We start from the raw sequence: 25,074 nt of genomic DNA on the forward strand, positions 1-25,074 counted from the left end.
TTGAGACACTTGACATTGGGTGGGCCGTGCCTTCGCCTTGGACTCTGGAACCCTGTTGGACTCATAATTGTGCTTACCTTAAATATTTAGCCTTATTATTTTATTGCTCACTGCTCTTTTATTGTACATTCCTGCATCACTTTCATTATATTTTGTGGTGGTTTTGGAGCTTCAAGCTGTACAGCTACAGCTATCAGAATAATTTTTTTCTGGAACTCACCCTGTAAGTGTCCTACCTTGCAGGATTGACTTCTTGATCCTAGACACAGGAGGGCTAGAGGCTCAGTCTCTGGTTGATGACTGGTGGTAGCATGTCTTGAGTTGTGAAAATTCACTCGTCACCCTTTAATGCAGGGGTGTCGAACATGTGGGCCAAGGGCCGAATCAGGCCCCCAGAGGCTCCTATCAGGCCCCCAAGCAACTGGCTGTCATCTGCTTCCTTCTCTCTATCTCTTGCTTCCTTCTGCATCATAGCTTGCTTTGCAAGGCTTGCTCAATCGCACAGGACCTACAGAGCAAAGCCTCTATTTTCTCAATTGGTAAGGCTCCTCCTTGGGGAGGAAGGGGGAAAGGCAGAGCTTGTTTTTTCCAGGCTCTCTCAATTGCACAGCAGAGCTACTGAGCCGAGTCTCTCTTCCTTCTATCAGCTGAGGCTCCTCCCCACCCCCATCTCTGGGGGAAAGAAGGAAAGAGTCAGAGTTTCCTTTGCCCTGTTCCCTGGATCCCATGGGAGAAATACAAAGAAAGCACCTTTACGTCCAATGAGTGCTAATGTTTTAAGCACGTTTTATGTCTTTTTTTAAAAAAAAATCTTTAATTGTGTTTGTTGTGACCTTTATAAAGTTTATCTCTCTGCTACCTAATCTTAAATAGGTATACACATGGCCCAGCCCAACCTGACACAGCCCAGCCCAATAAGGTCTTGTTTATGTCAGATCCGGCCTTCATAACAAATGAGTTTGACACCCCCGTTTTAATGGGTTTTGTCCTTGTCCCAACCTGTTCCTATTACACAAGACTTTTGGCTTAAAGTCTACTGACAAAAGCCTTTGCATGTCAAAGCTGGGACCCTGAATTGAACCCAGTAACTGATGGATAGCCACTGGAGTGATTACAGAACTGTTATATGAATGCTCTGCCTAGCTCCTGATAAAAGCCAAGCTGAAGCATTCTGTTTCAACTGGAATCTCCAAGCTGACTTCATGGACTCAATGTAGACTGCATTGCAGTAGTCTTGCCTTGATGTTACTGTAGCATGGATTCAGGCAGCCAGAACAGCCAAGGCAGGTAAGGGGCCAATTCCTGAGCTAAACTAAGTTGAAAAGAAGTGCTTTTTGCAGCTGCATTGACATGTTTCTCCAGCAACAATGCTGGATCCAATATACCGTAATCCTAGGGTGGCTCTCCACCAAGCCAGCGCCAGTCAGCTGAATGCCACCGAAGGTAGAAAACACACCATCTTTCAAGACCTCAGCCTTCCAACCAGCATTATCTCCATCTTGTCAGTATTTAGTTTCAACTGATTTGCTCCTAACACCCTTATAATGAAATCAAAGTGCTTAACTCTAGCTAGATTTGTTCTTTAAAGCCGGCTAGACTGATAGAGTGCATAGCTAGAAATTGCTTGCAGGCTGAGAAAGGCTGAAGACAAGAGCACAGCTTTCAACTTCAGGAACCTTGATTTCAGCAGCTAAATTAACTACAGCCTGGGGGAGAAATTCTCCACAAGAAAATACCTTTGCATTATGTCAGAATGAAACAAAATAGCCTAGAACAGATCCAGAGTATCAAAAGCAAGCACACTGCATTCAGGATAACTCCTCCACCTCTACTATAGTATACATCAGGGGTGGCCAAACCTGCTTAACAGAAGAGCCGCAAAGAATAAACATCAGATTTTGAGAGCCACAAGAAAGGAATGTCAGAACTTAGAGAGCTGCAGGGAGGAAGGAAAGAAAACAGATGGGAAAGAGGGAGGGGAGAGGTAGAAAGAAAGCAACTTTAACTTTACATGCATTCTCCAAGCTGCTGGCTGCCTTGACTTGGAGAAGTTATTTAAAGAGACAAATGTTTTCTCCAAGTCAGCCAATGGGTCAGTGGGGGCTTTGAGAGTCACACAGTAAGTGTGAAAGAGCCACATGTGGCTCCCAACCCACAGTTTGGCTACCCCTGGTATACATGCTTGGCTCCCAAGTAACAATATTCCTACCCACGAAAAGCTTCATTCAAGAGAGGCCCGTTTCTTATGTAGACTATCCATTCCACTTAAACAACTGATAGTGTTGGGGATGCCAGCCTCTATGTGGGGCCTGGAGTTCTCCTCCTTTAACAACTGAACTCTATCGGGCAGAGATCAGCTCCCCTGGAAAAAATGGCTGCTTTGAAGGGTGGACGTTATGGCATTGTACTATGCTGAGGCCCCTCCCCTCAAAAAACTCACCCTCTCTCAGCCTCACCCCCAAAGTCTCCAGGTATGGCAATTCTAGACAGTGCTTCACACCAACTCTGATTGGATCATTTACTATTTTGACTTCAAGCTGTTTTTACCAGATGCTCTGCAGTGTAACACCCATGCTCTGGATCCTTCTAGCATCTTTTTGTAATACTCCCTGAAACCCACACTATGTGCAGCTTTCAGCAGTATACCTGCCAACGAAATGTAATACTTCAAAGAACTTACGGTAAGGGACTTGGCTCAAGAAAGCTTGTTTCATAATATATCCACAAGTCTTTAAAAGTGCTAGAAAACTCTAAGTCCTGGCTCTTAGAAAACTCTAAGTCCTGGCTCACGAAAAGCAAGGAGATTTTGGTGTGTGGGTGCTTCTAAACAAGCAATCACCCCACAACCATTCTTCCACAATTAGCAGTCACCAAATGAAAGTCAGAAGCAAGTTTTATTTTACGTCACTTTTATTGGTGGAAGCTTCATAAGGACTTGAGTCAGGGCTTTTTTGTAGTAGGAACTCCTTTGCATATTAGGCTACACCCCCCTGATGCAGCCAATCCTCCAAGAGTTTACAGTAGGCCCTGTAAAAAGAGCTCTGTAAGCTCTTTGAGGATTAGCTACATCAGGGGGGTGTAGCCTGATTTGCAAAGGAGTTCCTGCTACAAAAAAAGCCCTGATTCGAGTAAATTCTCATTGGTTGAAACCCTATTTGTTCCATAGTCAATTTAAGCCATTACCACTGACTACAGTAGATCATTATGAAGTCTTATATGCGGGGGGGGGGGGGGTTGGTAGAAAAAGCCCAGCAGGAACTCATTTGCTTATTAGGCTACACCCCCTGATGTCACCACTGTTTCACACAGGGCCTGGTCGAGGCTACGTGGATGTCTTTTGGTACTACCAGCAGGTGTTGCTCAGTCGAGCACAAAGCTCTTCAGGGCACATAGCCGGAAAGATGTGTTGGTCCCAGGCCGCGTAGATATTTTGATATCTTATTATAAGAAGGGTGGATTTCTTGTAGATACAGCGGTAAAACTATTCATACACAAAGCAATCCCCCATCTTTTTTACGGTGTAGAGGTATGGGGCTGGAAGGAACATATAATCTCCAGCCTGGAATCAATTCAAAACTTATTAGATGACTTCTTGCTTTTTCTAAGGGGACCACTGCAGCCCTAATGAGGGTAGAACTCGGTGTACCATCAGTTAGGGCCTGTGTCCATCTTGCCTTACTAAAATTTTGATAACATTGCCACCATCAACAAATTCAGCAATTAAGTGTTTTTAGCAAATCTCATGTAATGATATGATTTGGCCTGTATAATATAACAACATACTTGCCCACAGGGCTTTTTTTTTGAGCAGGAAAGCACAGGAACTCAGTTCTGGCTAGCTTGGTGCCAGGGGGTGTGTGGCCTAATATGCAAATCAGCTCATACCAGGCTTTCGCTACAAAAAAGCCCTGTGTGAAACAATGGTGACCTCAGGGGGTGTGGCCCAACATGCAGATGAGTTCCTGCTGGGCTTTTTCTACCCCAAAAAAAGGTCCTGGTTTCCCATTATTCTATTCCAGATGATTTGTTGGGGGGCTTTGAATAGTGGCTCCAATTTACAAAATTGAGTTTACAGATGCTTTACTGGGCAGCCTTACAAACTCTAAATCCAAATTTTCCCCTCGGTTTAAACTAATTAAAAGATCATGTTAGATCTTCTTATTTGGTGAATATTTCATCTCAAAACCTCAGAAAGACATTTACATCCTTACATTTTCAGACAATGCCAATGGCTCTGCTTACGGGAAGATACTCTCAAATACCGATGACCTTACATGTTTGTATATGTGGTGCCTCAGTTTCAGAGAATATACTTCACTACATCTTATTTTTTCCTAGGTATACAAAAGTTAGAACTAAATTACTTGATAGCCTGCTAACAGGACAAAAAATTCCCTCTGATTCCGATAAACTGTTTTTTCTACTATCTGATACTGACCTGTTTGTCACCTACAGAGTGTTTCTCTTTGCCCTGGCTGCGAAAAAAAAAAATCAGGGCCAAGACTGCTGCCTCAGTAAATTATTCTTTTTTATGGCTAACCAGATTTATTTGAGATGTTTACAATCTTATATTATACCAATATTTATAACCAACTACGTCTATTATGGCTGAGTATAACTGTGTTCTATTTTCGTAAATTAACATTAATCTGTTCTTGTATCTTATAACAAAAAGGTTTCAATTTTGTTTTTAGTTTTGTCTGACAAGTTTTACCACCATGTTCATAATTTTCTATTGTGACAGCCTTTGGCTATGTACAATAAATACTCTGCTTGACTGGCATAATTATATAAGAACTGTTTATTCCTTTCATATATACCACCACACATTTCTCCCCGATGGGGATTCAAAGCAGTTTATGTTGTTCTTCCATTCTCCATTTTATCCTCCAAACAATCCTTTGAGTTATGTTGAGGGAAAGTGACTGGTCCAAGATCACCCAGAATGGTCCAAGATCCATGGCACAATGGGGGTTCAAACCAGAATCTCCCAGATCCTAATATGGCCACTCCATCACACTGACTCTGAATCAGAAAGTCCCCAGATCAAACCTCATATTTGACGATACTCATTTACCCTATGTCCCTTATATACAATACATGATATAATACTCCTCACTTACACTACAGGGTCTTCATGAAGATTACCAAAATAACCTGTGCTGTGTTTCAAAACTGAAATACCTACATAAATGTTATGTATTATTCTGAAGTTTACAACCACCACCTTTTTATCTCTATTATTTCCCCCCATCATCTTCTCTTTCAAGGAGCTCAAGTAGATGATTCTTTCCTTTTTAATGTTTTTTTTTCCCTCACAACAACCCTGTCAGATAGATTAGACTGAAGGAAACTGGTCCAAAGACTCCCAAATAAGCTTCATGGCTGGATGGAGATGTGGGCACAGGTCTCACTAATTCAGCTCTCTAATCACTACATAACCACTACACAATTCCCTTATTCACAATAAAGAATAAGCACTTTACAATGGACTGAAAACCCTCTATATTTTAAAAGTAATTTTTAGTTATAATCTAAAGAGGCTTCTCACAGCAAAGGTGTTAGCCTACATTCCATCTGTTCTTCTCAACAGTCAATCACAATGATATAGGTGATGTAATGGTTGGCAATTCATAAGTCAAGTTTATAGGAAATCATGGTTTTAAATTTCAGGTAGTTTTGTTTCAGAATAATTTATTTGAGTTCTCTTGCCCATATGGCCTCCCTTTATTTAATATGTTTTTGAAATATGCAGCTCATTTTTTCTCACTGTTTAATATATTTATATCTACACGTACAGATAAAAGTTCTTGAAGCAGCTATTATCTAGTACCAGTACATTATCTAATATAGTTCAAAATCATTTAGAAATGCCAATACTTTCTTTTACCCTTGAAAAGGAAAGAATGGGGAGACTGGTAACTTGGTTGTAAAGGGCAAACCCTGAGGACAAAAATCCTGCAACATTAAACTAGGGATTATCTCCGGTTGCTCTGCAACCCAAATCCTATATCATTGTTTCATGAACGACCATTCTGTTGATTTTATTGACTTGTTTATTGGCAGCTGCTGTGAGAGCTTTCTCAGCCCCATCCACCTCACAGGGTGTTTGTTATGGGGGGGCGGGGAGGAGAAATAGGAGATTGTAAACCACTCTTAGTCTCTGATTCAGAGAGAAGGGCAGGGTATAAATCTGCAGTCTTCTTCTTCTGCATAATCCACTTGGAGTACCCATGAGAAAGGTGAACTATAAGTAAAGTAAATGATTTTTTAAAAATAAAAGCAGAGATACTAAATGGGGTCCATATGGTGCCCAGAGGATACGTGGGGAGAGGATAAATGGGAGAGGTATTTGAGATTTAGGGCTGCCAAGTTCCCGGGCCAGGTGGGGGTTCTCCCACGCTGGAGGTTCCCAACGTGCTGGCCCCCACATTGAACCGGCAGGGGGATTCTCCCCCAACATTGCCAGCAAGATGACGTCACTTGGAAGTGATGTCATCGCGCTGGCGATGTCGCGCACCGGACCCTCTAGCGTCCATAGAGTTTTGCCTCTCAAATTGCTAGTGTCCAGGGAAACCATAGAGCTTTCCCGGATGCTCCTAGAGCGGCCAGTGTGCACTGACGCGATGTCACTTCTGAGTGATGTCATTGCACCACATGTGCAAGGCCACAGGGGATTTGGCAAACCTATTCAGATTTTAAGTAGTCCCTTTTCCCATCTGCCATGGCTTCTGTCAACCAGCAGAGGAGAGGTTTTTTTCCTTTGACTGCTCATCTTAACTCAAAAAATAAAATCCCAGAAATCTCCCCAAAGTCCTTAAAAAGCTAGCACATAGCAAACAGGTTTTATTCCTTACATTAAGGAATTAGCCAGGCACTGGACACATGCCTGAGATCTAGGTATCATATGCATATATCATAAAGGTAATCCCCTGTGCAAGCACCAGTCATTTCCGACTCTGGGGTGATGTTGCTTTCACAACGTTTTCTCAGCAGACATTTTGTTATGGGGTGGTTTGTTATTGCCTTCCCCAGTCATCTACACTTTACCCCCAGCAAGCTGGGTACTCATTTTACTGACCTCGGAAGGATGGAAGGCTGAGTCAACTATGAGCCAACTACCTGAACCCAATTTCCACCAGAAATTGAATGAAGCTATACATACATCATAAATGTACCTATATATGGTTGGCCTTTTCAGGAGTGCTGTTCTTATGACCTAAACCAGGGATGTCAAACTCATTTGTTATGAGGACCAGATCCGACATAAATGAGACCTTGTTGAGCCGGGCCATGTCGGAGTGGGCCATGTGTGTTCCTATTTAAGATTAGGTAGCAGAGATAGAAACTTTATAAACAACACAAACACCAAGTTTAAAAAAACAACAACCTTAAACTAAAACACGCTTAAAACGTTAGCATTCATTGGTCTTAGCGCTTTCTTTGAATCTCTCCCACAGGATCCAGAGAACAGAACAAAAGAAGGTCTGGTTCTTTCCTTCCTTCCCCAGGGGACCAGGATGTGGGGCTCATGCGCTTGAGCCACCAGACCCCACAAAGCCTGAAGAAAAGCAATGTGGGTGGATCATACATTTGGCATATCAGCCTGAATCGCCCACATTGTGTCTGAAAGGCTAAAAGGGCGCAGACATCTTACACTCGTATTCACGCTTCCTTTTGACAACTGCTGAGCTGGTATTAGTTTCTGTAGACTAGGCAGCTACGACCTCATGGTAAAGGGGGGTATGTCTTCCGGTTAGTGCTTTTGTCTGTTCGATGCTGTAAGCTGGTTTATTTCTGGCGCAACTGATGCAGAGATAAATAAACCCTTGATCAGAGAGGCAAGGCAGAAGCATTTTCTCCTCAACACGCATGTTGTGTGGTTCATTCCAACAAGTGGCGCCCAAACAGGGACAGCTCACCGAAACAAGGACAGCTCAGCTCCTGGGACAAGGGAGAGCTCCTGCTTTCAGGTATCACCTGGCACAGCCCAGCAGCTCAGCTCCTACTTATCAAATGCCTGACAAAGGCCCCTTGAGTGCACTCTTCGTCGTTCTCAAACGACCCCTTTCATTTGGTAAGTATGGGTGGAAAGTTCTCTCAGGCTGAGCAGAAACATTTAGGTGAGTTAAAGTTTTTGATCCAAAAGTCCGGTGGGTCCGTGACTTCCGGCCAACTTAAGACTATGTTACAAGAAATCAGTAACCAATGCCCCTGGTATCCGAAGGGAGGTTCCTTTAAACTTCGGGACTGGGAGAAGATAGGGAAGACCTTTCACACAGAGTCCCGAGCTTCTATTGAACTTCTGCAGTAGAGGAATTTATGCCCGTTTCTAACCCAAGCCAGCTCTCCAAAGATTGTTCCCTAAAAAGCACTGGTGTTCAACTAGTGCCCCCTGCCCCCCCTCTTCTTCCTCCTCCTTTTCCCCCTCCTCCACCAACAGATCCACCCGTGGGCCCACCATCTAATGCCCCGGGATGCATGGAATGTGCAGTTTTGGAGAAGGAACTTGATCAGGCTAAATTGAAAGATGTCACAGAATTGGCAGAAATGTTGTCTATTTGCCCTGTACATTTGACAGGGGAGAGTTGCCTGACCTTTTATCGGTAAAGACTATCAAAGATATGGGCATGGGGGAAACCAAAGTGCAAAATCTTTTAGAAGGACTCTCTAATGGCTACACCGTGAAATGTGCTTTACAGGCTTTTGTCAAGGTACCTACAGCCAAGGTAACTAGCCCATAGTTTTGCAACTGTCTGTCAAAAGCCACAAAAGTCCTATTTAGACCTTATCAATTGTCTTCAGGCAGCAATCAGAAGACAGGTTGATAATCCTGATGCAACAGGAAAATTGATGATAAAATTGGCCAAGGAAAATGCTAATTTGGATTCAAAAAGAGCCCCGTGGTGCAGAGTGTTAAAGCTGCAGTACTGCAGTCTTGAGCTCTGCTTATGGCCTGAGTTTGATCCTGGTGGAAGCTGGATTCAGGTAGCCACCTCAAGGTTACTCAGCCTTACATTTTTCTGAAGTTGGTCAAATGAGTACCCAGTTTGCTGGGGGGAAGTGTAAAGGACGCACTTTACTTTGCGGCAATGCTCAGTGCAGCAGGCTGAAATTGTTACTATTCACACAGGCTTTCAACTTAAAAGTTGATACCTTATATGCACTTAATTTGATTCATCAATTTCAAGTTTTATGCATGTATCTCTCCAAAATGATCTTGATTTGATTGGCTATATTTTTAATCTTGCAGGTTTTAATTTCTTGTTGTTACTTTTCTCATTGCTCACTATTTAAAGTCATTTTAATCCTCCTGGTGTGATTGCTCAGGGCAATGCATTTGCTGACAAGACTTTGAAAGATGTCACTTCCCTATTTATTCTTTCTTTCAGTTACCTAAAATGCCAAAACACTAGACAAACCATTCTTGTTGCTTTTGACTAGACTTAGCAAAATTGTTCTCTTGTGTTCACACTGGGCTAATAATCCCAGGTTTGATTCCCCACTCCTCCATTTGCAACTGCTGGAACAGCCTTGGGTCAGCCATAGATCTTGCAGAGGTTGTCCTTGAAAGTGCAACTGCTGTGAGAGTTCTCTCAGCCCCACCCACGTCTGTTGTGGGAGAGGGAGATAGAGAAAATTATGAGCTGCTCTGAGACTCTTGAGTGGAGGACGGAATATGAATCCAATGTTTTTTTTATGCATACACACATGCACACATGTGGCTAATACTGTGGCTAATAGCAACTAATGGACCTCTGCTCTATATTTTTATCTGCCCTCTTGGGACTGGCTATGCTTGTAGCTGCCACCACCTCTGGTAGCAGTGAATTCCACATGTTAATCACCCTTCGGGTGAAGAAGTACTTCCTTTTATCTATTTTAACCTGACTGCTTAACAATTTCATTGAATGCTTAGTAGGAACCAAAAGCAATTGGCACACTTACCCATTTTTTTCCTCATTGCTAACAACTCTGCTCTGAACTTGCACACCAGCACTGCAAGGCGGGCCAAGTACAAATAACAGGATTGTGCAATGAAGACAGAAAAACAGCCCATAAAGTCTTACTGCCAATAGAGGAGCGGCAGACAGACAGATAGCATTACTTTAAAAACCCGAGCCAGATTTTTTTTACAAAAGTTGCTCCTTCCCCCATAGAAGAATTTTTTAAATTAAAACAAACAAAGGAAAACAACAGCCCTGCAAGCCACCTTTTTGTGTAGTGCAAGACTGACTCGATTTGAAAAGGAAAAATTGAATAATTACCAGAACAAAATACCAGAACGGCATAGCGACATGTGCGTTTAGAGAGGAAACAGGAAATGAGCAGAATTTCACTGCACAATAAACAGCTTAGTGCTTTTTTGCATGGAATTAAGGCATGTAACCCTTTATTGCTCTGAAAAGCAAAGGGCAACATCATTTTTAACCCTAGCTTTTCTTTTCATGAACAAAAAAACAAACAAACATTTTTGATCAGCCATGTGATATAGAATTAATTTTGTTTTTCTCTTGATTTAATCTCAAGTGTATTCTAATATTTTCCAGAATTAAAATATGGTCTCACATGCACACACACCAGCAGTAAAAATAGCCCTGGTGACTTCACATTGCCCATAAAAGCATGCATCTGAAAACCTGTCCCCTCTGGAAACAGCAGTAAAAAGGATGGTTCCAGACATACATCCTCCCTGTTGCAAGAACACAAAGGGGGGGGGGGGGTGATAACAGATTTTACTATGTGCCTGTTAGTTTTGTACATGCTAGACAAGGCCTTTACCTATATTTTTGTATTTCTTTTGCTGAATTCCATTTTGCTTTACCTGTTTTTCTGAATTTGTTGATTTTTGTACACAATGGAACATTTAATTCCAGCATGGCATTTCATGTAATTCCACAGGTCAAGCTATTGTGGAACATGCTAATCAGACATTGAAAACCACTCTTTAAAAACAATTAAAAGGAGTGAAAATGTGGGTTCAAATTGAATTTGGTCTTATCAACTTGGCATGGACCAGTTCCCCCCTTACCTGGGGGTGCAGGCATGCTGCTGTGTTTTCTCTTGCAGGTCTTTTGTGGGTTCTGGCACATTGCATTTGCCCGGCTAAAGATGGCAGGGCATCAGGGTCTTCCAAATCTGATTCCCAATTTCAGTCTCAGCCTCAAACGCTGGAAGAGGCTGGGCAAGAGCCTTCTCCAGAGAATTTGGTGGCTGCTATTTTTGCAACTCACAATGAAATCCATGACTAGTCTCTATTGTTTGTATTTATGTATTTTGTCTCCTGTTAAGGCTATTAGTTTTACATTTATCACAATTTTTCATCTTATTTTGAATTGCTTCACAATTTGTATTCACTTAAATTTGAAAATTCTTTCTGTTGTTGGCTCTGAATTTTTATTTTCTGAAAAGAACAGTGTTTTAAAATTCTACCTTACAAATTTTGGTTCCTACAAGACCTCTTTTCATTTGAAGTTATAGCATGTGTTATAGAAGAACATCTGTACCCTTCCTTGGATAAAACTACCCTCTCACTGTGCATCTTCTCTTTTAAGTCTTGAAAAACTAATACCTTGTCTTATCAGTGACCCAATTACTCTCAGTGTCATGTTTCTCATAGAAATACCTTTTCTACATCTGTTGGTGATTCACTAGGCAGAATTCCTGAAAACTCTTGGTCTTCATTAGAAATCTAGACTTTAATAATGTTCTGCATTCCTCAAATGTATATTTTCATTTGCTCTCTTAATGTCATTTATAGTTATTTCCATCTATGAACTGTATATATCAATCTTCCTATTTAGTTATTTGGTGAATCTCTTACCTGTGGAAAGAGGAATCTACATGCTTATCTATTTTATTTTATTTTATTTTATGCCTCTATAGTATCTTGTTAGAGTTTGACCTTTTCTGAGTGATTTGTTTAGAAAATCCTTTCTATATTTCATGTTCTTATCATGGTAGGACTCCAGTTCTGCTTGATTTTGTGTTTCAATTCAGTCTACAGTCCTGGCCAAGCTTGCTACTGGATAACACATTTCCATTTGCTTGTTTTAAGTTTCAGCCTTTCCATTATTTCAACCATTCTTCATCAAGGTGCTTGTTTTCGCACCCTGCTTTATGCATCAGTTCTGAATTCTATCTTTGCACTGCCCCACACATCTTCTTGGCTGTGCAAGCTCCTTACTAGATTTTCTCCTAAGTTTATATATATATTGCATGCTTATTCTATAGATTTAAGAATTGTTTTGTGTTTTTGACCAGGTATTAACCATAATTTGATTTCTAGGATTTTTTCATTGTTTTATTAAGTTTGCTCATCTTTTCTTTCAATATCCTGTGCAGGAAATCTGGACCTGCAAGTCAAGTTTAAATGCATGTTCATTATGATAGTTTTAAGAATTGCTGGTGTATGTCTGTTAAGAATTGTTTATTTAAGGATTAATTATTATTTGTTTTTAGGATTTTGTTGTTAAAGTTTGTTGAAACCCACTCTCACACCTATGTGAGACCCACAGAACAGATTGGGATGAGCTGGCACAGAGAAAAATGGGGTTCAGTGGAACTTGATCACCCCACTGATTTCCAATGGTTTAAATTCTCTGATCCAATTCTCTAATCATTTTGAGTCTGATCCCTCATATACATGTATGTTAAAAACTGGCATTGTTCTGTTGAGGCCTCGGTTTTGTTTTGTTTGTTTTTGAAGTTTTTCGTATTTTTGACAACTTCATTTGTTCCAAAGCGATAGCAAAAAAATTTTCTTCCTTTTTTGTGACCATTTTTATAATCCAGGGGTAATTTCAACTCTGGTAATCTTTTTTTGGAGCTCCAATCTTGTGCACAATTTCATGTTTTCTTTTTTTAAAAAATTCATATCTGTTGCAACAAAGTAAAAAGCCTCTCAGGAATCTCTAGGTGCATGCTTTTTATATGGATGTACACTAGCCTGAATCATGAGAAGTGATGCATAGGTTTATATTGTGAATTTGTATTCTGCTTAATGTATGGTGTATAAAATTTACCCTTTAACATTGGAAGGGCAGAGACATTGTCAAACTAAAACTTCATGTGAGGAGAAGAAAGTATCCAATCCAAAACAAGTGTGGTAATTTAGTTATGGCAATTTGTGGACAGACAAGAAAAGCTTTAAAAGAAAAGAAAAAAAATCTATTATTGTTATTTTGTTTGTTTCTCCAAGTATATTTTCCAGGCTCTTCCATATCTACCCAGGTGTCCTGAAATTGCCTGGACATGCCTCATTGATGTTGGAAGGAAGGCCTTCCCCAAAACCCCATCCAAACTGAGTTATGGAGACCACTTATTTCCAGGGAAATTCCTCTGCCTAGCAAAAGGCTAGAGGCCCCAGTGAGATCCCAATAAGCAGCCCCACGGCCACTTCCAAGTTGAACTTCCAAATAAAAAGAATTCCTTTTGGCTGCAATAGAAACACATTTCCCTGTGAAAAGATTGTCATGCATAAAGCATGCAAACTCTCCATGAACTCAAGAAAAGACCTTTTGTTAGACTAAGGGAGGAGGGGAACAAGAAATGAACAGTGAAATGGTTTTTATATTGTAATAATGAGCCAGTATGGACTGCCCATTTCTGGCACTGCTTTCACCTATGTTAATATGGCCAGTATGGACTGCCCATTTCTGGCCACGCTCTCACCTATGTCTGAATGTGTGTATCTTGATCACCTAGGCTGCAATATGTTGCTTGCCATAAAGGCACATGAATTGATTCAGTTTATAACATGTCACTTGCATATGTCCCTCAGTATTGCTTATGTGCCTAGAAGTTAAGATATTCATCTTATATTTTTGCAACATAGCTAGTAATGTTTATTGATAAAACATTTTCAATATCAAGACACATAGCTTTCCCTCATGCATGAAGAGCTTACTTTTTGGTAATTGACATTCCCATCCCCCTCTTGTCTCAACTGTGTTTTAACCCTGGTTGTTTGAAACCTAAATGAGAGCACATCATGCAATTTGGCCTACGCTCTCCAGGAATGGTACAGTGCAGGAAGGGGGAGAACTGATACCAGGGTGCTATTGTATAAAGAGGGTAGCCTAGTCTCAAAAGACATGGTGGGCCCTCTCACAATAGCCTGCATACCCAGCCCCATGATGGAGACTTAAACAACTCTGTAGTGGAAGGCTGGCCTGCCTAGCCAAAAGTATGCCTCTGAATAACCCTTCTCCCCCTATACATGCATCTTTTCTGGACGGACAAAAATTAAATTCTAAGATGTGCCAGTGTGAACGTGCATAAATCCGTCATTGTTTGTTTTCCACCTGTGGTTTATCTATTACCTCATCTTTATTAGTACACCTTTTTTATTAACTCATTGTAATGTTATTTCATTCCTTCCTGGGAATGTCAAGATCAAATTGTTATTTTGCTGCCCTTTGCAAGCAGCCATATAAAAAAGAAAAGACTGGAATGTGGGGCTCACGTGCTTGAGCCCCCAGACCCCACAAAGCCTGAGGACAGAAATGTGGGTGGATCACGCATTTGGCATATCAGCCTGAGACGCCCACGTTGTGTCTGAAAGGCTAAAAGGGCGCAGACATCTTACACTCGTATTCACGCTTCCTTTTGCTGACACATGTATTCTTGACAACTGCTGAGCTGGTATTAGTTTCTGTAGACTAGGCAGACACGACCTCATGGTAAAGGGGGGTATGTCTTCCAGTTAGTGCTTTTGTCTGTTCGATGCTGTAAGCTGGTTCATTTCTGGCGCAACTGATGCAGAGATAAATAAACCCTTGCTCAGAGAGGCAAGGCAGAAGTATTTTCTCCTCAACACGCGTGTTGTGTGGTTCATTCCAACACCAGGATGGGGAGGAGTCTCAGCCAATAGAAGGAAGAAAGGCTTGGCTCAGTAGCTCTGCTGTATGATTGAGAGAGCCTGACAAAGCAAGCTCTGCCTTCCCTCCTTCCTCCCCAACGGAGGAGCCTCAGTCAATGGAGAAAATAGAGGTTTTGCTATGTAGTTCCTGTGTGATTGAGCAAGCCTGGCAAAGCAAGCAGTGAATCAGAAGTGAGCAAGAGAGAGGGAGAAGGAAGCAGATGACAGCCAGTTGCTTGGGGGCCTGATAGGAGCCCTCCAGGGGCCAGATGTAGCCCACGGGCAGCATGTTTGACACCCCTGTCCTAAGCTTTTACTCATGGCTGGAGAAGGGGTACTACGGTACATATTTGATGAATAGTAGACTAAGGAACAAGTCTTAGACTTGGCTAGGGAGAGCCAGGTTCCAACCCCTGCTTGCCATAAAACTAACCATTTCCAGCTCAGCTTTACTTTCACCATACAATGCTACAAAGATAAAATAGACAGGGAACAAATTATATACACTACCCTCAGCTCCTTTAAAGGAACATGGGACCAACATGTAATAAATACATCTGGCTGCTCCAATAATCTTGAACACCTTGCATATCATCAGCATGGATATCATACTGTGCAGACAAAACCAACAGACACACAAGTTCCGCATAGAAACTGAAACTCAAATATGACATCCCTGGGATAGCCCCCATAACAGTGCATTTTAAATTTCACTGTTTGTCACATCTCAGGTTACCAGGGTTTTTTTTTCTTTCTTAACATTATTTTAAGGCCTTATCTCAGCAAACACGTGGATCAGTGAAGCTCATAATCCAATTCATTTTGCAGATGAACTACCAAAATAGTTAGACAGTTGGTTTCCAGAAGAGTATATTAGATACATCCCAAAGTACACAAACAAACAGAGATAATATGCTGAAAGAGCGTCCAGTTTCTTTGGAGGGGGGAGGGAACTAACTAAAAACTCTGAGAACTGAAACACACAATCAATCCCTCCTGCCTATAAAAGCTGTACTATCAACTGTTTATGCACAAAGACGCTATAGACCTATACAGGTTTCTCCTTCCCATGAAGGAAGTTTGCAGCCGCACACAATCTAGGTAAAACTTTGTGCCCATTCTGGTCCTCTTATACCAAGCAGGGTGTTGGCACAAGTGCTTATAACAGCATCACTTTCAACAGTATTTATCAACTCTCTCTTTGTTTGGAGAATTGCAGTCTGTTTTTTTGTTTTGTTTTTTAACAAGCATTTAATTCCCAAACTGGTAGTTCCTTGTGCATTCAATATTCCAGTCCAGGGGTGGCCAAACTGTGGCTAGAGAGTCATGTGTGGCTCTTTCACACATACTGTGTGGCTCTTGAAGCCCCCACTGACCTGTCAGACAGCTTGGAGAAGGCATTTCTCTCTTTAAGAAGATGAAGAAGATATTGGATTTATATCCCGCCCTCCACTCCGAAGAGTCTCAGAGCGGCTCACAATCTCCTTTACCTTCCTCCCCCACAACAGACACCCTGTGAGCTGGGTGGGGCTGGAGAGTGCTCTCACAGCAGCTGTCCTTTCAAGGATAACCTCTGCCAGGGCTATGGCTGACCCAAGGCCATGCCAGCAGATGCAAGTGAAGGAGTGAGGAAACAAACCCAGTTCTCCCAGATAAGAGTCCACACACTTAACCACTACACCAAACTGGCATTAAATCACTTCTCCAAGCCAAGCCGACAGACACTTTGGAATATGGATTTAAAGTTGCTTTCTTTCCACCTCCGCTCATCTATTTGCCTTCCTTCCTTTCCTCCCAACCTCCCTGCAGCAGTGGCTCTCAAATTTCTGACTTTCATGTCTTGTGGCTCTTAAACATTTGACATTTATTCAATGTGGCTCTTACAACATTAAGCAAGTTTACCCCTGTTCCAGTCAATGAAGTGATTCCCATGCAAGGGGAGTCATTGCCATGCCAATATGGATGTAACAGTAAAGTACTAGAGCTAAAAGGAATAAAAATAAGTGAAATAATGGCAGGGGCAAAGAGCACTTCAGAGTGTTTCTCTAGATTATAACCAGTGTTCTCTCTAAAATGAGTCAGTGTCCAGACTTTTTTTGTAGCAGGAACTCCTTTGCATATTAGGCCACACACCCCTGATGTAGCCAATCCTCCAAGAGCTTACAGGGCTCTTTGTACAGGGCCTACTGTAAGCTCCAGAAGGACTGGCTACATTAGGGGTGTGTGGCCTAATATGCAAAGGAGTTCCTGCTACAAAAAAAAAAAACTGGTTAGTGTGAGCTAGCTCACCATTTTTTAGCCTTCAGCTCACACATTTTTGTCTTTGCTCAGGAAAAATGGCCCCAGAGCAAACTAATGACAATAGCTCACAAAGTAGAATTTTTGCTCACAAGACTCTACAGCTTAGAGAGACTATTGCTTCTAATCCCTTCTTTTTTCAAATTCATACTCCACTTAGCCGCAACAGTTTACTGATTTTATTACATCTAGTTATGTTTGAAAAATAGCTCCAAGGGGGAAAGTGTAAATGATTTGTGTATACAGATCTTAAATATTCAGTTCTATTTAGGGTTGCCAGCTCCGGGTTGGGAAATACCTAGAGATTTGGTGTGTGGGGGGGGGGGATATAGCCTGAGGAGGGTGAAGTTTGGGGAGGGGAAGGACTTCACAATGGGGTATAATGCCACAGACCCTGCCTTCCAAAGCAACCATTTTCTCCAGGTAGCCTGTCAACTGAAGATCAATTGTACTCCCAGGAGATCTCCAGCCACCAGCTGGAAGCTGGCAACCCTAGTTGTACTGCATATTTTACAAAACTGATGCTTCACATTAATATGCATACATGCGTAAACATTTATTTTTAAAGCAGTGAAAGTATATATGGTTAAATCCTGCCAGCTTTTTCACTCAACCTAACAGCCTCTTGTCCCACATGTCTTTTGTCCACACAGATGTGATAATATCTGGCATGGGCTTTTAGTGAACCCCCTCCTGCCTTTTTCACCCGTGGAAAAACTGGTTCAATCCAACCCATAGTATCAACAAATAAGAAGTGGTGCTTGAAGTTTTAACAACTGCATTTTTTTTAAAGAAAACATGGCTGATGGGCACAAGAGGGATGTGAAAAGAATAAGCACAGTTTTCCCCATTTATCAGACTAGACTTCACGAAACCCTGAAAAAAATTACTTTGCAATGACCCAAAAGCACACATACCTCATTGTGGACCACCCACTCTTTATCATATTATATAATCCAAACCATGCTCTACAGCTTCAACGAGTTTTTCTTTCCAGAAAAATCCAGCAGTTTAGAAACCCAAGCATATGTCTTCTTACAGCTGGCACCGTATTCCATTCTAGTATTTGAAGCGCAACACAAAACAGCATCCATCTGGGAGCTTTGACACAGATCTAGATACGTGGCACATCCACCGCTGTCCTGCTCCATTGACATTCACACTTTTAACCTATTAAATTGAAATAAAGGGTTGTAAGATTTGACATACAACATATATCAGCAGTAGCACTATAAAATAATTCTCAGGCTACAATTGAGAGTGCTCTTGATCATGAAAAGTGCCATCAAGTCACAGAAAACATGGGTTGTTCAAGGCAAGAGATGTTCAGAAACAGTTGCTATTGCCTGTCTCCACATCATGACTCTGGTATTCCATGGAGCTCTCCCATCCATTCACTAGCCAGAGCTGACCCTGCTTAACTTATGAGATCTGACAAGATCGAACTAGCCTGGTCCAAGAACACTCTTACTTGGAATTAAATCCCATTGATCTAAATGGACCCAATTTCATCTGGATACAGGTAGATAAAGTATCCTGCAGCCAGTGTTCCCTCTGAGCTGAGTTAGCGTGAGCTAGCTCACAGATTTTTAGCCTCCAGCTTACACATTTTTGTTTTAGCTCAGGAAGGATGATCCCAGAGCACACAAATTTATGCAGTAGCTCACAGCTTTAATGCCAGTAGCTCACAATGTAGAATTTTTGCTCAGAAGACTCTGCAGCTTAGAGGGAACATTGCCTGCAGCATGTATTGTTTGCAGGGGTGGAATTCTAGCAGGAGCTCCTTTGCATATTAGTCCACACACCCCTGATGCAGCCAATCCTCCAAGAGCTTACAAAAAAGAGCCTTGTAAGCTCTTGGAAGATTAGCTACATCAGGGGTGTGCGGCCTAATATGCAAAGGAGCTCCTGCTAGAATTCCACCCCTGATTGTTTGCATCTTAGCTGAAGGTTATCAAGCAGGGCTTTTTTTGTAGCAGGAACACCTTTGTATATTAGGTCACACACCCCAGATGTAGCCAATCCTCCTGGACCTTACAGTAGGCCCTGTCCTAAGAGCCCTGTAAGCTCTTGGAGGATTGGCTACATCAGGGGTGTATGACCTAATATACAAAGGAGTTCCTGCTACAAAAAAAAAAGCCCTGGTTACCCGGACTATGTTGATGTCCCACTAACAGATCTGGTTACACATTTTCTCTTCACTGTTCTGGAGCGTACTTTAAACCTCCATTTTTTTAAAAGTATTGAGGAAGAGAGCTACCCTTAGTTGCAGTTTACAAGCCTTGATCTCTGGAACCTTATAATTACCTGATAAATCCTGATAATTGTGGCAGCACTTTCCAATCCCTGCATTGTAATAAGGAATTAGCACTCAGGAAGGCATGAGCTTTAATGCTTCCATAACTCACAATAAGCTCTGAAACCAAATGCAATATTCACCAAAAACAACTTCAAAAAAAAATATTTAAAACACTCTGGTGGTTAATTAGCAGGTTTGTAAATTTGAAGGCTCAAATTACATATTCTGGGGAGATTCTTTACAAGTGGCAGGCAGTACAACCAGGTCTTAATTTCAGCAGGAGCTCACGGGAGCACAGCTCCTGAACCTGCCTTACAAGCACAGCTCTGAAACCCACCATGATGCAACTGGGGTGGGTGGGGAGCAGTTGTAGGACTAACAGGCTGGCAGGGAAGGATTCAGAATTCTCTTCTCTCACACCTCTTTTCCAAAGAAGACTGCACTCTCCTGTACGCTAAAGGACTTTGGGTTTATTACATATTGTTGCAGTGTAACTTGTAGCCCTAACAGATCATGGTACGCTATGCATATATGGACCACCATCTCATCAATTTTAGGTTCCCTCCAAAAGTGAATACTGAATAAAAAATAGGATGGATAGAAAGACCTTTCATCAGGACCTTAACTGGGCAAGGTTACTCTTAGGGCTGCCAAGTCCAATTCAAGAAATATCTGGGGACTTTGGGGGTGGAGCCAGGAGACTTTGGGGTGGACCCAGGAGAAAGGGTGTGACAAGAATAACTGAACTCCAAAGAGAGTTCTGCCCATCACATTTAAAGGGACCACACACCTTTTACATGCCTTTCCTCCATTTGGAAATAATGAAGGATACGGGCACCTTCTTTGGGGGCTCATAGAATAGGACCCCTTAGTCCAATCTTTTTGAAACTTGGAGGGTCTTTTGGGAAGAGGCACTGGATGCTATGCTGAAAATTTGGTGCCTCTACCTCAAAAGACAGCCTGTGGTTCAATTCTCCATTATACCCTATGGGAATCAGTCTCTATAGGGAATAATGAAGTGTCCAGCAGATATTTCCCTCCCCCCCTTCCTGCTTTCTAATGACCTCCAAACTGGGGGATCCCCTGCCCCCACCTGGGGATTGGCAACCCCAGTTACTCTTCTGTACAAGATCTTCAGTGCTTTCAGCTACATGTAGTTTTTTTTTAAGACTTCCGGTCCAACTCTTACAACTAAAGCCACTTTCTGGCTTTACTTAAGCTGCTGACTGTGGCTTAAAGGCCAGCTTCCCACAAAACATGGACACACTGTCCCCCCAAAAAACTCCTTATATCGCAGCAATAATATAGATATTGCCCAGCTCAAAGGAGCATTTCCTAGGCTGAAAGTATAGATTGTTTTGTTAATATGTAGTGTAGAAGGATTCACAGAATGGGGGGTAAGGAATGGAGCACATAATCTTGAGAAATTATACATAGTAAGGCCTGAATTGCACAGGTAGAAGAAGTAAGTGGTAGAATGGATCTGCCATCTCAGACTAGATATATATTCCAGTTTGGAATATTTGTTTCCATAAGGAATCACCCTCCAGAAAGAAAAGTCCCACAGCAGAGTTTTTAACCTATTGTTCTGCTTTCTATTTGCAAGCCAATTTTCAGCAGATGAGAGTATACAAAATATGATCATCTACCTACAGTGGTATAGGTCATTCTATCACCTCAGCACTCTACTACATCGTCTGCATTTGTACATAAGGTCTGAGAAAGGCAGATGAAACAAAAGAGAAAACATATATCATAGGAGGAATCAGAGGAGAAAATGTGATTATGGCAGATGTTAGAATCCGTATTTTCTCCCTTGTCTACTCTGCACATAAGAGCCCTAAGGAAATGAGAGGGGTTTTGTTTTTGTTTTTTGCATTAGGCTCAACTAGTTATGCCAGTCACAAGCTGAAGATCTAGTATGTGCACATGCTACAAAACAAACTAAAACTGGATTTACACACAAGCCAAGCAAGCTAGTGCTGAGGATTCTCAGTTTATGAAAGGCCTCTAAGTATAACTCCAACTTAAATTTCAACATTCAAATAATATGCATTTTTGGTAATGCTGTATGGCCTCTCCAACTTGCCATATTTTAATGCCTTAGAATATCTTAACACAGCGCTGGACAGGGTGAAGAGTTGTTAGCAAGGCCTAGTTAACAGTGACCAGACTGCTGATGCTTTGTCTTTACTAGTGGTCAGGCCAGCCTGGCTACACCTTGGGTTACCAGACTGCTGATGCTTTGTCTTTACTAGTGGTCAGGCCAGCCTGGCTACACCTTGGGTTACAACTTTAAAATATTCTAGAGCATATTCCAATATAGCTAAAGCTTGGCTGTGTTACTGAAGTCACCTCATGACTGGGTCCAAGAGTTAGCATCACTCAAGGAAGCCAACCTTGATGAGATAATCTGCACATTTGTACAACCCAAAGATAAGTTGTATGTCTGATAAAAAAGAGCAGAACACTTTATTTACACCACAAATTTAAATTGATTTTATACCATTTAATCGTCATAAAGGTAAAAGTAGTCCCCTGTGCAAGCACCAGTTGTTTCCAACTCTGGTGCAACATCACATCATGTTTTCATGGCAGACTTTTTTTACGGGGTGGTTTGCCATTGCTCTCCCCATAGCTTGCCCAAAATACCTTATGGCAAAAAGTATAGAAAAGTCTTAATCCCTAATCATCTTGGTGAACTACAATACCCAGGTATCTGAAGAAATGTGCGTGCACATAAAAGCTTATACTCAGAATAAAATTTTGTTGTTCTTAAAGGTGTCAATACCCAGGATTCCTTGAGAAAGAAAATACTGTAGTATAAAACCTGTAGTATAGGCAAAAAACTAGGAAACTGGAGAGATACATCTTTAAATTATTATTTTTAAAGTATTGTGACTTAGTTCTTATTAAGCTATAGTAAAGAAGCCTAACTGGAGAAAAAGCAACAGAAAAACAATGAAAATGAAAAGCCTCTGCAAAAAGATATAACGGGGAGAAAGAAAGGACAAGAAGAATGTAATCTAACTCATCAGAACTTACATAAAGTCAGAAGTACCAAAGTTCTACCATGAAGGTTCAAGATTTTCAGAAGTATACCATGAACCTAGATAAAAGCTGACTGAAGAGCTCCGTTCCAATAATGCCCCAGCTGTATTGCATCTGAGCAAAGCAGGCTCTCACAGGGTAGCCTAATTCTCAGCACCCTTCTATTCTACACAGTCTGGCACACCTAACATAGGATAAGTACCACCAGTAATCCCTCCCTTGCAAACTCACAGATCATCCAAGAAGGGAGCAGCCAGGTTCCTTCACCTTCACCTCACCCACACAGACACATTACTGATCACACCTTCAGCTTTCCTGTCCCATTGGCTCCTCACAGAAAGGAAAACAAAACATCTCTATTTCAACCCTACATTCGGGGAGGAAGGGCTTCCATGCATAAGTCAACTTTTCCCCTGCCGCCTGGTGCCCAGTAATCTGTTACAAAAGCAGATCCAAACTGACAGACTTTTCAAAATCACCACCACCACACTCAAATAGACCGAAACAGAATTTCTAACCTAAACCTCCTCAGTAGTCGGCTAACACATCTTCCACTTGACTCTTTCAACTGATAACAAAGTCCCAGATGGGAGGAGGGGGACTCACCTTCCCTTTTTCTGTGGGGTGGAAAAAAAAAAAATCAAAATCAAGACTCTGGGAGGAACAGCTCCAGAGAAGTTAGGTAAGTTTGAATCAACTGCTGGAGAACAGACCAGCCCAAAGGAGAGATGGAGAGTTCATCTGAGTTTCCTCTTTTGTTCAAGTTCTCTGCGCAGACAAAGAGCCAGCAAGCGGCAGCAGGTTTCTCCCTTCTCACTCCTTTTCCCTCCCACCTCTCTCCCCTCAGCCTTGTGGGTCCCAAGAGCAGCTCAAGTCGAGCTTCAGCCTGCCCCTCTTCTTCAAATCAGTTCCATAACAAGGGGGCTTGGGGGGGGGGGGGGGAGGAAAAAAGTTTTCCCTACTTTCCTTGACGACTCATCCCAGGATCCAGTTCAAAACTTCCCTCTAACTGAGCCTCCCAGAAAAACAATTTTCATGGAGGCGGGAGGGGGCAAGGAGGAGAAATATCTCCCATCATTATTTCCGGTAGATGCACCTCTTTGTTTGGATCCCCTTGACAGTCATTGAGGACAACCACTTCGGCACCGGGCTTTGGTGCTATGAGCTTTCCCGCCCCCCCGCAGGACGAGCTGTAGATTCCACGGAAAAGGGGACAGAAAAGTGGGAAGAGGAAGCAATACTTACAACGCAACGTAATTGGGATGGGGGGAGGGGGGGTGGAGACGGGAAAACAAGACTCTGGTTCGCACTCCCTCTCTCCCCACCCCTTTCACTTTTGGAAGCACATCCAGCGCAGGAGAACAAAAGCATCCACCAGGGCCGGGAGCTCCGCGACAACAAGCTCTTCCCAGCTTTTGACATCTCTCTACCTGTTGCAGAGGGAGACGAGGGAAGGAGTAGTGGTAGAGGAGCATCCACCCCAGGGGAAAGCAAACCAGGGCGTCTCTCACCTGTCCTCCTATGCAGTCCGTTTTCCAAGCACCAGAAGGGGAGGCGGGGAGAGACAGAGGAGGGAGAGACAGTCAACCACCCCCCCCCACAGACACACACACACGCACACACACCGGGTTGTCATCAACAAAAGTGGACGGAGCGCTCTCTACTACGCGCCCTCCTTTCCTCACTCTCTCCCAACAGACGCCCCCCGAGGCCAAACCTCTGCTCCAAGTTCTAGATGTTGCTTAACAACAAACACCCGAGGTGAGGCCCCACACCAGCCCCCCCCCCCCCGGAACAAATCCCAGGGCCCCTGCTTCTGCAGCCGGCTCTCCCGGGACAAGCCAACCCCCCCCCCCCTAAAAAGGTGCAGCAGCTGCGGGGGGGGGGGAGGGAGGGGGGTGCAAAGTCCCACTGCGTTAAGGCGGCGGGGGGGGGGGGAGAAAAGAGGCAAGAGTGGCTAAAGTTAGTGGCGCAACAAAAGAGAGACGCAACTCACCTTGAGCGAGCAAAGGATAACTCCTTCCGCTTTCCCCTCTCCCCCTCCCCCCCTCCTCCTCCTCCTCCAAGCGGCTGGAGCGGGAAGGGGAGAAGCCCGTGGAAGCGCGCCTGAGCGGCACGTCTGAACTTCGCGCGGCCGCCCGTGCCCCGCGCCCCTCGAGCCGAACAAAGGCGCCGCCGAGAGCGCCTTCTTTGTGCCCAACTTTCTCGCGCCGAGCCCGCTTTTTGCAGCTTCGCTTCTGCCTGGGCGTCGATTGCTCGTGGAGCTGGGAGAACACAAAGGAGGGCTCGGATCGTCCCCCCGTCGCCGTTGCAGTGTCGCCTGCTCCTTCGGCCTCCCTCGTTTAAAAAAAACTATCCACCCACTCCTTTAGAAACACCCGGGGGGGGGGGGGAGAGATGGATAGGAGCGCGGCTGAAAGTTTGAAAAGTTGGAAGTCGGTGACTGATTCAAATGGCTGCAAGAGATTCGTTTAGAATAAGAGGAACAAACCCATCCGATTTGGGAGGGGGGGGATGAAAACGCTGCCGTTGTCCAGTTCTGCGTCCCTTTGTGTGCACGTGC

This window comes from Heteronotia binoei, chromosome 7 (assembly GCF_032191835.1).
Source record: "Heteronotia binoei isolate CCM8104 ecotype False Entrance Well chromosome 7, APGP_CSIRO_Hbin_v1, whole genome shotgun sequence".
Classification (NCBI taxonomy): Eukaryota; Metazoa; Chordata; class Lepidosauria; order Squamata; family Gekkonidae; genus Heteronotia; species Heteronotia binoei.